This window comes from Muntiacus reevesi, chromosome 1 (genome assembly GCF_963930625.1).
Source record: "Muntiacus reevesi chromosome 1, mMunRee1.1, whole genome shotgun sequence".
NCBI lineage: Eukaryota > Metazoa > Chordata > Mammalia > Artiodactyla > Cervidae > Muntiacus > Muntiacus reevesi.
Window position 1 is genome coordinate 208546686 of NC_089249.1, and position 15053 is coordinate 208561738.

Here is a 15053-nt window from a genome sequence, read left to right on the forward strand (position 1 = left end):
GAGGGGTACTTGCAGGTGTTGTGGCATGAAGTTACCATGAATTATAGAGGTAAACTTACATAACGCCAAGGACTAAAAAGAGTGTGATGAATAGTCAGCTATGCTGAAGTTACCTGAAACATTTTCCATCTCAAGCATCCTAATTACACAATGCTTCTGGGACCACAATGAGCCCCACAAGACTCAGTTGTCAAAAAACCAGAAGAGCTTTCAACAACTGCTAAAGAAATAAACCCAGATTAAAACAAAGTGCCTCTTGGTATCCACATACTTACAACTGTAAAAAGCAAGAGAAGTTTACCAGGATCTTACTCAAACTCCATCTCAGAGGAGTAAGATACTGAGTAGTTTCTATCCAAAACAAATGACAGAAGCAAATGCTGTTTCACAATTCTTTTTCCAAAGCTCTTGCAGTTAATCATCCTGGAACTCAGAATTTCAGGGCATTTTTGACAGGTGATACAGTGTGTAAACACTACGTACTTTGAAATACCCGTGAGAAAGCTGGAATGGCACAGAGATGTCTGAGACAGTCCTGTGATTAAACATTTACTATTTCTACAGTGAAACCCACATTCACACAAAATAAATACAGCTAACAAATTTTGGGAAGAAAATCAATTTGTGTCAAATATAAAAAAAAAAAAAATTTTTTTTTCTGGTTTTCAGGGCATTTGGGATGTCAAAACTATTGATAAGAAATTGTGGTCCTCTAGAAGAGTACTCTGGTTTTTCCACTGGTTTTTCCAGTGGTCATGTATGGATGTGAGAGTTGGACTGTGAAGAAAGCTGAGTGCTGAAAAATTGATGCTTTTGAACTGTGGTGTTGGAGAAGACTCCTGAGAGTCCCTTGGACTGCAAAGAGATCCAACCCAGTCCATCCTAAAGGAGATCAGTCCTGGGTGTTCATTGGAAGGACTGATGCTGAAGCTGAAACTCCAATACTTTGGCCTCCCCATGCGAAGAGTTGACTCACTGGAAAAGACCCTGATGCTGGGAGGGATTGGGGGCAGGAGGAGAAGGGGACGACAGAGGATGAGATGGCTGGATGGCATCACCGACTCGATGGGCATGAGTTTGAGTAAACTCCGGGAGTTTGTGATAGACAGGGAGGCCTGGCGTGCCACAATTCATGGGGTTGCAGAGTCGGACACGACTGAGCGACTGAACTGAGAAGAGTACTCATTAATCCATTACTAATTACATGTGCAAGATGTAACTGGTAACCTCTTTATCATGGCTTTTATTGCAGTAAATTGAAGAACTCAAAATAATTCTAAAAGCCTCCCAACAGTTCACACATAATATCTCCTCCACACTCTGCTGTGCTGTGCTTAGTCAGTCAGTTGTGTTCGACTCTTTGCAACCCCATGGACCATAGCCCACCAGGCTCTTCTGTCACGGGGACTCTCCAGGCAGGAATACTGGAGTGGGTTACCATGCCCTCCTCCAGGGGATCTTCCCAGCCCAGGGATCCAACTCAGGTCTCCTGCATTGCAGGCAGATTCTTTACCACCTGAGCTACCAGGGAAGCCCCCTACACTGTACCCACTCTTAAATTTCTCTACCACAAATTCTCCTATCAGCGCTGTTTACAAATATCTAACACTTGACACTGATAGAAGAAATGCCACATCCAAATTTGCCACTATGAAAAAAATGTTCATTGAATGGAATTTAATGTATTGAACTCATAAAATGGCTTGCTCTCATTTTGTCATGAGAAAAATGCTATAACCAGTAAGAGTGTTCCTGACCTAGGGAGGGGCAGTAAATGAGTCATCTTGAAACCTGATTTGCCATAAATGACAAGATACAATAACCATAAAACCCTATTATCACAGTGTACTTACATGTATACATTTAGTGACTACATCTGGTATAAATAATATACTACATGCACAATATACTATAACTGAAGTACTAAACTATCTCCAACAAAGGGAAAAACAGAAACAATACCTCATCAACAATGGTAAAAAAGAATAAAGCAGAAGGACAATTACACCAAAAAACCATTAAGGCTCCTTCCATCCTTAGGTTCAATGAAAAATACAACTCAACAATAATTGCAAATATGATAAATATAACCCAAAACTAATCAAATTTTGATGAGTAACATTCTTACACTAACTTTAAAGACAGGATTGCTTTCATCACTGAGGTTTCTAAAGATTTCAAGAGGAATAAGGACACTACACGTAATGACCAAGGGTTCAATCCAAAAAGAAGATACAACAATTATAAATATACATGCGCCCAACAGAGGCTTCCCACGTGGCTTAGAGAGTAAAGAACCCGCCTGTCAGTGCAGGAGACGCAGGAGATTCGGGTTCGATCCCTGGCCAGGAAGATTCCCGGCGGAGGGCATGGCAACTCTCTCCAGTATTCTTGCCGGATGATCCCATGGGCAGAGTAGCCTGGCGGGCTACAATCAGCAGGGTAGCAGAGCTGGACACGACTGATGCGACTGGGCATGCACACACACATGCACCCACCAAAGGAGCAGCTCAATATGCAAGGCAAATACTGACAACAATAAAGGGAGAGATTGACAGTAACACAATAACAGTGGGGGACTTTAATACCCCACTTTCATCACCAGACAGATCATCCAGACAAAAAGTTAGTAAGGAAACACAATTATATGACACTTTAGAAGAGTTGGACTTAACTGGTATTTAAAGAGCATTTCATCCAAAAGCAACAGACTACACATTCTTCCCAAATACACATGGAACATTCTCCAGGACTGACCACATGCTACGCCACAAGGTAAGCATTGGTATATTTAAGAAAACTGAAATCATATCAAGCATCATTTCTGATCACAATGCTAGGAGAATAGAAATAAACTACAAAAAAAAAAAAAAAACCTCTAAAAAACACAAACATGTAGTGGCTGAACAACATGCTACTAACCAACCAATGGGTCACTGAAGAAATCAAAAAGGAAATTAAAAAAAAAAAATACCTAGAGACAAATGAAAATTAAAGTACAATGGTCCAAAACCTATGGGATGCAGCAAAAGCTGTTCTAAAAGGGAAGTTATACAGCAATACAATGTTACTTCAATAAACAAGAGAAATCTCAAATAAACAACCTAACCTAAAAAAACTAAAGAAGAAAAAACAAAACCTATAGTAGAAGGAAAGAAATCAAAACAATCAGAGCAGAAATAAATGAAACAGAGACAAAGAAAACTGCAAAGATAATGAAACTTAAAGCTGGTTCTCTGAAATCATAAACAAAATTGATAAACCTTTAGCTAGACTCATCAAGAAAAAAGGGAGAGGGCTCAAATCAATAAAATTAGAAATGAAAACAGATAAGTTAAACTGATTCTACAGAAATACCAAAGATCTTAAGAGACTACCATGAGCAACTATATGACTGATAAGGGATTAGTCTCCAAAATTCACAAACATCTCATGACACCTAACTGCATCGAAACCAACAACCCACTCAAAAAATGGGCACAAGACTTATGCAAACATTTCTACAAAGAAAACATACAGATGGCCATCAGGCACATGAAAAGATGTCCAACAACGCTATTATTAAAGAAATGCAAATCATAACTACAATGACGTATCACCTCACATCAGTCAGAATGGCTATCATCAAAAAACCAACCAACGATAAACGCTGGAGAGCATGTGAAGAGAGAAGGGAACCCTCCTACACTGTGGTGGGAATCAGTACAGCCACTGTGGAGAACAGAAAGGAGGTTCCTCAGAAAACTAAAAATACAGCTATCGTATGATCCTGCAATTCCACTCATGGGCATATATCCAGAGAAAAACACGATTCAAAAAGATACATGCACTGCAACGTTCACTGCAGCACTGTTTACAATAGCCGAGACATGGAGGCAACCTCAGTGTCCACTGACAGAGGACTGGATAAAGATGTGGTAGGCATATACGACGGAATAGTACTCAGCCATTAAAAGAAGAAACGCCGCCATCTGCAGCAACGTGGATGGTCCTACAGAGCGCCACAGTGAGTGCAGTTAGGACAGAAAAGGAGAGGCATCCTATGACAGCCCCTGTGTGTGGAATCTGAAAAGAAATGAAACAAATGAACCTACTTACAAAACAGAAACACCGACTTACGAGAAAGAGCTTATAGGTTGCCAGTGGGGAGGATGAGAGAAAGGGACAGTCAGGGAGTTGGGGATGGACATGTATACACTGCTATGTTTAAAATGGATAACCAACAAGGTCCTGCGTACTGTATAGAACATGGAACTCTGCTCAGTGTTACGTGGTGGCCTGGATGGGAGGGGAGTTTGGGGGAGAAAGGACACATGTAAATGTGTGGCCGAGTCCCTCTGCTGTCCACCTGGAACTACCACAACACTTTTAATCAGCTACACCCCAATAGAAAATAAAAAGTTTAAAAAAAAAAATTTCTAGCAAAATCTGAATTGGTGCCTTAATTTAATCTGATAAATTTCCCTTTAACAAATTTTCCAAATGTCAAAACTCCACTCATTGTGGTGCTATACTATTCAAAAGATGCTAATGAACAAGCAATACAGTAGCCTCATGAAGGATTCTGAGTGTGAAACCCTGAAGAGAACTCACTTCATTAACCTGTTCCTCTTGCATATATTTTCTATGCATTTCTTTCATATCTTTACACCTCCCTCCCCGATTAAAAAGACAATCTGAAAGTAAAAGGAAGTCATTTTTTCAAAAAGAGCTAAGAGATGTCCATAAAAAAGGAAATCAGTCATTTTTAACCCTGAAGCACACTGGAATCACCTGTAGAAATCCTAAAATAGATCAATGCCCTGGCCCCAACCCCAGATTCAACAGCATGGGTATCTGTCATTTTTTTTGAAACTCCACAGAAAATGTTAATGTGAAGTCAGGGCTGAGAACCACTGAACAAGCTGCTTTCTCCACAAGCTCTTTCTCTCATCTACTAATAAGTATTAGCACTCCCAGCCCTATAGCAAGAACTGAAAGCACTATCTTTAAAATTGCCCAATTTTGTTCTCTTCTTTATTCTGCCACAGAAAAAAAAAAAAAAATTATTAATTTTCAGTTGGAAGATTTTTTTTTTAAGTGGATATAGTAAAATTTATTTTATTTGATGTTCTCATTCCCAGTGCTCAGAATTTTATTGTTTAGTCAGCCTTCAAAAAACAACTTTCATTAGTAGAGTATTTAGATTAACAGTATATAAACACACAACACATATTTCAGTAATCAACTTTCAACTATCAGAAAATACTCAAAAAAATAAGTTTTAAGGGCTGATTACATTGATATTTTAACTACTCTAATATTTTCAGAATCTTAAATATATTAAGAAACACTAACAATAATATGCCCTGACATTCATATGACAGAAAAAGAATTCAAGAGTCTACCATTTTTTTTAAATAAAAACTGGCATTACATGATTCCACATCTTTAAGATTTACATTTTGGGAGGTTGGGGGGGGAGAATATTAATATAGTTTTCAGATTCCTGGAACCAAAGAATATAAAATAATGTTTTATAAAAATATGCATCTACAAATACGTTTCTTCTTCAAATGTCTCACCAACAATTGATACCTACTAGTTTCACCTCCAAAACAATACTAGGTTATTTTTACATGCCAAACTAGGATTTTATGAAAAGGTTTTATAGCCACACATATAGTGGAATATCAGGAATTTTCTCTCCCTGTAACATTACCTATTATGTTCGCCTGAAAGTATTCATTGCAATAAGTATTTCACAGAAATAGAAAATAAACAAGACACAGACTGGGTATAAGGGGAAAAATGAATTTTCACTTCCCTTTTTATTAAAGGAAATTCTTACTGTAACTTTGACTCCAATATATCATATTCTGATACCCTGCCAAGTATACCACCTGAAGTCAAAACCAAACAAGTTTAAAATAAATAACAAAATTAATAATTACAAAAATTCAGAAGTCTACTTTTATAAAATGTTCTTGTATCATATGGTATCATACAGCTAATTTCAACTTAAAATTTTAAGAAACATAATCTTAACAAGCCCAGTTTTTTAAATAAAGGCTATTACAAAGTAACAGTGCATTCAGAGCATACTCTATTCAAGGTAATTTACAATGAATCTAGTGGACTATGGTAAATTCTAGGTTGGAGAAAACATCCCATCCCCAAATTTTATTTTCTTCCCTCAAATAAAAAAACTCAGTATTTTTTTCCTGATGGTCAAATAATGCACAATCATAGCTGAAAATCCAAACAATACAGAGAAGTATAAAAAGTGTAAAAGTAAAAATCATCCCAAATCTATTTATAAATATGTCATTAACATAAATATCCTTCCACGGGATGGATGGATTTACTCTGTATATTTACAACACCACCACAGCGATTAGAATTACAATAATTAATTATGTACATTAATTATGTATTTATACATACATGTATCTCCATATATGTCCCCATAAACACACACACACTTTCTTTCTTTTACACATACAATGAAGAAATCTTTAAGAAAACTTTCTTGAAACTAAAAATACAAGAACTGTCCCAAGCACTCACTCTGCTTCTGCCTTTCCATTTCAGCAGACCAAGTTTGAGGTCACTTTGTGTGGTGGAGCGGGGCGGGGGGGGGGGGGTGGGGGGTGGTATTTTGTGTGTGGAGGCGGGTGGGAATGCAAGTGTGCTGTTTTTGTGGACTGCAAGAGGGAAGATTAAAAGATTTATCTGTTTGCTTGTTTTATTTAAACACATATGCACACAAACACACACACTTCAACCCTGGCTACAATTTTCCAAACCCTGAGAACTTAAAAGGTACTTGGCTGACTGCTTTACATAATTAGCCCATGGTCCTGAGCAAAATTGCAAAATACACAAATTTTTTCACAGCCTCTCCCCTTTTGGTCAGAAAGAGCATCAACCTATCAATGAGGATAGAAGAGTTCTATTAACCAGGTACATGACAAGCATTTCAACCTTCCACAATTCACTTCAGTTCTAAAAGTCGTCTGTGATTCTCCTCTGGCCCTACAATTTTCGGGGCTGGCGGGGGAGGGGGGAGGTGGCTGTAGTCAAGATAATATATAACACCCTCTTTCCCTTCTACCTCAATGAGATTCGTTGACTCAAAATAAACCAACCATTTCTGACTGATAAATTCCCATTTCCTCAAGACATCTTACTCTCCCCTCCAGGTGTCACAAAGAAATCTGATGAGATCAATGATGTTGGGCAAGTTTTGTCCAGGAAGGAGGGCAACAACACAAAAAAAAATTTAAACAAGTTTAGAGGTACAAATTTTTAATTTAAAGTTAAAATAGCCGTATGAAAGTAAAAAGAGCTTTTTTCCATGAAAAAAGTAATAATCGATTTTATTGACTCGAAAGTTAGTCAATAAGAAACTAGCAGTATTCTCAGCTCCTAAAATATTCATACCTGAGCATATTTAAGACAGTCACATAGAAACAGCTTTCTAATCTTTCATCTGTTACATTTGCACAACACTTTTAAAGTTCAAAGTGCATTTGGATGCATTATTTATTTTCATCCTTTAAACAAGTAGATGTGGTGGTCACTATTGATTGCCTCTGTAACATCCACTTCCCACATATTCTTCCATTCCACAGTTTGTTACAACATCCTCCCTCCACCGTGTAACTCAGGAAAATGTGACCCCGTCCCCAATTGCAGGGACTATATCCTGATTAGTAGAAACTCACTAGAGTAACCCTGTTCCCCATGTCATAACTAGTTTAGAAGTTTATGCGATCTAATTCCGGTCAATAAAACATGAAGAGGGACTTCCCTGGTGGTACAGTGGATAAGAATCTGCCTGCCAATGCAGGGGACACCGGTTCTACCCACAGTCCAGGAATATCCCACATCCCGCGGAGCAACTAAGACAGCCAACAGCTAGTGCAGCACAACTACTGAACCTGTGCTCGAGAGCCTGGGAGCTGCAGCTACGGAGGCCCATGCTCTTAGACCCGGTGCTCGGCAACAAGAGAAGCCACCGCAATGAGAAGCCCATGCACCGCAACGAAGAGTAGCCCCTGCTCACCTCAACTAGAGAAAGCCCATGCAGAGCAACAAAGACCCAACACAGCCAAAAGAAACAAAAATTTAAGGGGGAAAAAAAAAACATGAAGGGGAAAGTATGCAGGTAGGCTTGTGCAAAAGATGTCCTGGTCAACCAGGATCCTGCTACCTACCAGTAGGAGGAAGAACCCCACACACAGAGGAAAGCAGAGCCAAGTAAATTACACAGGAGCTAACCAACACTCTGAAAAACTAGCCCTGCCTTCATACTTCAGTGTTCCCTTTCAGAAGCTCCTGCATTTCTGGTGTTGTGATGTGTGACACCAAGATAAAGAGTATACTCCATCTACCTTTCCTTCTCTAACTTGGACCTTCTTCTCCTATACCTGCAGGCTTTCCTTTCCACTTGGGCTGAGCTAGACAGGAAAGGCGAGTAGTTACCATAAGCTGTTAGACCAGCACGCTTTGCACTAAGCTCAACAGCTCCTGGTATACATCAAGGGGATGGCATTTCCTCTTCCAAAGAACAATTTCCTCTACCAACTCACTCTGCAGCCCCCACTCAGGTTGAGGAGATGGTGGAATTACAAATGGCTCTATCCATCCCTGACACTGTGTAACAGCTGAAAGGGAACCCAGAAAATCAGATAAGGGACTGTATCAGGAAACAAGTGGACACCATGTGACTTGATAATTGAACAATTCGTCCTAAAATATGAATGACTGTATGTTCAGGAAGACCAGTATTTCTCTCTTTTTTAAAAGAGGATACTGTTAAATAAATCTCTGTGAGTATAAAAGAGGTATTATTTCAGAAGTAGATACCTCTTTAATATATTATTGTTAACCAACAGTTCATAAATGAATTTAACAAGGGGAATTGTAAAAAATCTACAAGGGGAATCGTAAAAAATCTACATACTTTAAACAGTTTAATGCCACCAACACTAAAACAACCACAAGACGTCTTTTAATGCAGGTTGCCAAGGCCTTTCTTTCAAGCATAAGTCTACAGATTGTAGCCCTACTTTATTTTTCTTGCAAAAACCACACCCATAGTACATCACCTGTGATTTCCAGCTTCTGTCTCTTAAACATGGAAAGATATCTCACAACTCTTAAAAGCAATTTTACTGAAGGATCTTATTGTGAAATCTAAGATCTTTAAGGTTTTTTTTCCCCCTAATCATTTAAGTTATTTCACCTAAAACTATTTTAACTATAATTGACTTCAACTACTCAATGACTCAACTGCTTTTCAAAGCAGTCACTGGGTCTCAAGATAAACACCTTTTTGCCTTCATAGTTCACCGAATAATGTTTCATTAAACTATGTAATTACAACAAGACATACACCTGCCATTACCTTTTATTCCCATCAGTTACTGTATACCTTGGTATACAGTAGTTTGGTATAATCAAGAAACTAGAGGGTAGTCTACTGCCTTTTAACGTAGCATGGACATCAAACAGTAAATGAATGGAGAGTACAACAATCTTTTGAGTGGGTTAAAGAGAGGTGAGTTCAGAGATTCTCCTGTAATAGGCTATCCCTAAGAGTCTTTGCTGATTCTACGCACCAATCAACCCTCTGACAACTCATATACATCAGCAACTTCTACATTTAAGAGAAGACTGGCACAGTGCCTACTATGTGCCAGGCATCACATCCTGGCACTTCATACGAGTTTTCTCAGTCCTGATGAAAAATATAATGGCAGAGAAACTCTCTATCCCCACTCTTTTCAGCTAACGAAAGCAGTCAGCACCTAATCAGCTAAATATATGTAATAAATTTGAATACAGTTAAAAGTCTGACAACTCACTGAAGAAAAGAAACATTAGAAATTTGTGTTTAAGAAAGAGGGCATCCATCATGAAATTTTTACCTAATTACAGTAAAAGCTGTAAAAACAAAATGTGGATATGGTATAGTCATTGGATATAACAGTTACAGATTTTCATCAAATTAAATTATAACTATGTGATAAGTCATTAGTAAAAAAAAATGATCAAAATGAGTCTTACTACCAAATACATAAATACTTCATGTTCAGAACTAACATGATTGGCAGGGATAAGAAGGAGGGCATATAACCAGTCACTTAATATGGTTAAAGAACAAATCACTATTCATCTTCCTTACATCCCATAATAGAAAGAAACCCAAACATTCACAGTTCCTAAATCTCAACTTTGAGAAGGGAGCTGGAAAGATTATGGCTAACAGCAGTCTCCACTGTCTCTAAAACTTACCCATCTCCACGTTTCTGTCTCATTCCATGTTTCCTGTCTAGTTCAGAGGCTCTCCAAAGTCACTTTACATTAATAGACAATACACACCTGATTTCTACATATTAATAATCCCATGTATGGTTCTTTCCTATAGATCATCACAAAAAATGATACTCTGCGGTAGTTTAAGTTACTAGAACCATATCTTCTGCTCCTAGAGACTGTACGATTAGAAAACTACAGATATCCCCAAACCACCATTTCCAAAGAAATTACATCTTAGAAAAACAACACCCAAACACATACTAAAAGCATTAATCAATACCGCTAAGTGCCAACTGCATAAGAGAAGACAAAAAGGAAGATTAGGGAAGATATCACTGGTCTAACATTGCAAAACCAGGAAAAAAAAAAAAAAGATTTAAATATCCCCTCTGTTACTCCCAAGATATATCTTAAACAGGATGCTTAAATTCTAGAAGACTGTTTCCTACTATCAAAAGCAAGTGTTATACCACCTAACTCATAGAGCTGTCTTATAACAGTATCATTTAAGGTCCACAGACAAAGTGGGCATTTAATAAATTGTAACAGGTACTATTATTATTGGGAGATTTGAGATACAAATTCAGTTATAAAGTAAGTCCTTGTTGAACACTAAGAAGGGAACAGTTAGTAAGAACTGTCAATCTCCCCTGCAACATGACTAGATGATTAAACACTGGTGTTGTAAGGGTGATATTTTTTAAGCACTTCTTGGATAATGATTAAATTGGGGGTTAAATTTTTTTAGAATTATTGATACTTAAGATGACTAAAAACCTTGTACTTATTTATCCAGAACTGTGGAATTTTCTCATGTTGTCATGTTACTATTATAGTCAATTCTCATCCTATGTAGATTCCTCACATTTCACTTCATCCATAGCAAATCTCACCTTAAAATGTATTAACAATAATTTATCCAAAGACCTGTATTTTGTTGTTTATTATTTTCGCATTCCCTATATTTAGTCTGATAAATTCTTTTAGAAAGGTCTTGGAAACTAAACCACCACTTGTTCCATTCTGAAAAAATATGAACCAAAAAACCATGACAGAAAGATGGTCTATTACCAGCATGAAGGGGATTACAGACAGGACCCAGAGAAGAAATGCAAAGATTCCCATTTCTTTTCAAGTCACATGTTTAAAAATCTAGATTTATTTCATATAACCAACTGCCAGATTACCACACACTCACATCCAAAAGCAAGTAAAGAAATAATGACAAAGCCATGTATAAACTGTTTCATATACTCCTCTGGATCTCCTCTATAAGCATGAATGATAACAAATTGACTACTCTGTTATACTTTGTTTCCTTTAAACTTACTAGCCCTATTTTCATAGGTACTCCCTATCACCTTGCAATCTATACACTGGGATCTTCGTATGGTGAACTGACTCATTTGTAAATACAAGGCATTCTAGATGTCCATGGACTGATCACCACCTAATTTTATAGCTTCATTTCCCATAAAAACCTCCTGGCACAGCAGCCTTACCTCCAGTTCAACAGGCCCCACCATACCAAACCAACATGTCTGTGCTCAACTGCTCCGTTCACCTACAAAAATACCACCTCTACACACACACAACCATTTTGACCATTAAAATATTTTAAGGCCTAAATGGAGTATTACCAGTTTTAAACTCGTTTGTAATTCCCAGTCAAAAATTAGTCTCTCTCTCACACACACACCATCACCACCACCCCCACACTTCCGTACATCTCTAATAAGCCCCACAGGAGTCCTGTGTTGCAATTATTTCTGTGCCTGTCTGCTTCTCCCTTAAAGGTAACTAACTGGATCTAATTCCTCTTCATGTGTCTACCCACTCTTTCATCCTCAACACACAGTAAAAGTCCCTTGCATAAAGTAAAGTTTCAGTTTGAACTAAACTATTCCTTTGTTTGAATCCTAGTTCTTTTATTTGAAGTAATAAATGCATTTCATGTGCTGAAGATTTTGTTAACAGTTAATGCTTGCAAATCTAACAATGAAAATGTCAATATTATATAATTCATTAATTTTTCGGTTAACGACCTCCTGGTCAATGAGCATACTAAATCATCAGTAAAAAAAAAATCATTTTCCAAGATTCCGCCAAAAGTCTCATACACATCAACATTAAAGTTAAATTTTCTAATCCCCATTCTAAGAACTTACACCTGAGGCATATCCAGAAAAGGAAGCTCCCTGAATACCAATGTGTCTAGACACTCTGCTCTGAATCTATACCAAAGCTATGCAGTATATTTTATTACACCTTTCTTCCAATTCCCATAAATATGATTTTCATGTTTTGTACAAACTATATGATTAATGTATATAAAATATGAAGATAATTTATCTTAGCTCAGAATACAGTTAAAGCAAAAGTTTGGGAATAATTATAAAATACACTAAGTACATCTCTCCACTTCCCTCCCCCCAAAAAGTTACTAAGAAAGTCACAAACCAGATCTGATTTTTGGTGGGAGGTGTTTTCTTAAACTGGCCTCACATCTTGCAACTTTTATGATACTTTTCTTTCACAATTTGCTTATGTATAAGGAAAACAAATATTCTTCAAAAACATACACATGTCTTTACTAGTTAGATATTTTTAATTTTAAAAAGTATTCTAAGTCAGATATAGCTTAACCTCTTTTACTCTCTGTGTGGGCCAATGTCATTCCTATCACAAGAAGTAACTGCAAACGTAAAAGACATTAAGTACTGACTTTTTCTGAACTTAACTAAAAATCAGTAGGTTTTTAATTGTCCAATTAAAGTCGATGTTCTAAAACCAAAGGTTAAAAAAGGGTCACTTGCTGACCAGGCTAAGCACTCATTACAACAGAGTTAAAACTAATTCGCACAATGGCAGCAACAGTAGCCATCTCCCACACACACTCTCTCCCACCCATTAACTTTTCCTCCTTCCCTGGGAGAACTGGAACCATCCTAACACAGGCCTAACTACCCCCACCCCAGAAGCAAACACACATCTCCATCACCACCCCGCAGAAAAGAAACCTGGGGGCCGTGGACCAAGAGAGCCGACGCTTCTGTGTCACTTCCCCTAGCAAGTAGAATAAACAAACAAACCAGCAGCCCAACAGTAACCATCAGAGTAATTTTGTTTCCTCGACTAATGCCTTGGGTAAGTTTTGAGCTAAGTCAAAAGCTCAAACAAATAGGTAAATCCCTCCCCCCCCCTCCCCCCGCAACCTGGAAACAAATACCCCATAGGGAAGTTTCTCCCCGAAATGAATGCTAGCCCCTGACCCCTCCCTCCAGCCGACCGATAGCTCCCACCCTCTTGCCTAAAATCCCTACTCCGAAGGGAACTGGACAAAACCGAGGAGCGCTGGGGGGCTGCACTCCCGACCTCCCAACCCTCCCCCCAAAAGCCCCTGCGTTTGCCCACCTCGCCCACCTCCCCGCGGTCCCCACTCGCGCCGCCCCACTCGGGCAACTTCTGCGGCCAGCCCGGCCCGCCGCCCGCGGCCCCCTTCCTGCCCAGTGAGCCCGCGGCGCCCTCGCCCCCCGGCCACGGCCCCTTCCAGCCCCGCGCCTCCGCGCCCCCGCCCGGGTCCTCCTCGCCCAGCCCTTCCCGAGGCCCCCGCTGGCGGCGCCGCCCCCGCCGCACCCCACCCCACCCCACCCAGCCCGGGACCCCAGCCCGCCCAGCCCCACCCGGGCAGGAGGGCGCCGCGGCCGCGCCGAGGCTGCCGGCGGGCCAGGGCCGCCCAGCCAGGCGCCAACGCAGAGGGGGCTTTACCTCAGAGGCGCGGCCGCCAGCGGTGGGTCGGCCCCGGGCGCGGGCGGCGCCCCCCGGTCCGTCAGTCAGTGGCGGCGGGGGCAGCGGCGGCACATTGCTCCCGCCGGCGGCCGGAGGAGGAAAGCGAGCCACGCAGGGAGGGAGCGAGCGAGGTAGAGGGGGAAGGAACGAGCGAGGGAGGTAACGCAGCTCGGCTCGGACTCGGTCCCCTCACTGCTGCCGGTGCGTCCTACCGCCGCCTCTGGCCGGAGAGTCGCCGCCCGGGCCGCTGCTGTCGCCACCGATGCAGCCGGCAATGAATGCACAGCGGCGCCTCCTCGCTTATCCGGAGGTCAAACATCCTTCTGCCTCGGGCATCCGGATCGGCGCCGGACCCGGAAGTGAACGCTTGGGGGAAAAAAAATAAAAAAGGGAAGCGTCTCTCAAGCGGCGGCCGCCCCTTGAGCTGCCCGCATCAGCGAAAAGAGCCGAGTACAGCCGAAGGTTACACCGACTTGCTCAGATTGGTCGGCTTGCCGACCGGAAGAAAAGCAGCTTGTTCATTGGCTGGAAAGGCCTATAACAGTCAAGCCACGCCCCCCTCCCCACCTCCGCACCCGTGGTGCGTGTAGAGATCGTGGAGTATTTGTGGTTACGCGTCTGTTTCCCTGGGTGAGGCCTTGGGAGAAGAGGCTTGGCTAGGTCTCTGGCAAGAACTGGGAGAAAATCGCCCATGGTTTAGAGGAGGAATGAAAAGTCCCCCGCTGCTTGAATGAGCAGAGAGCCTAAGGGCGCCATTGTGCCAAGTCAGGTTGCCGAGGCTTTGCCGAGTGTGAGGAGCACACCCCTCCAGGTGCCAAAGAATTTGAAAGCCTGGCATCAGGGAATGACATCACTGGATTGACTTTTTCCCCCACTTTTTTGTAGCTCCAGTGCTGTATCTAGGATTCAGGCGCTTAGAAATTGTGGCTCACGTTTGCATTCCATTTCCTGTCTAT

General features: G+C 40.6%; 1 protein-coding gene across 7 annotated transcripts in view; it reads right to left on the reverse strand.

Annotated features, from left to right (window-relative positions):
• The window catches only part of CSNK1G3 (casein kinase 1 gamma 3), a 121811-nt gene extending 107363 nt beyond the window's left edge, over positions 1-14448 (reverse strand). For all 7 annotated transcript variants that reach the window (XM_065918206.1, XM_065918202.1, XM_065918207.1 and 4 more), the window contains exon 1: positions 14077-14448. The gene's annotated coding sequence lies outside the window, so the exon portion shown is untranslated. The remainder of the gene's footprint in view (positions 1-14076) is intronic.
• Positions 14449-15053: the final 605 nt, after the last annotated feature.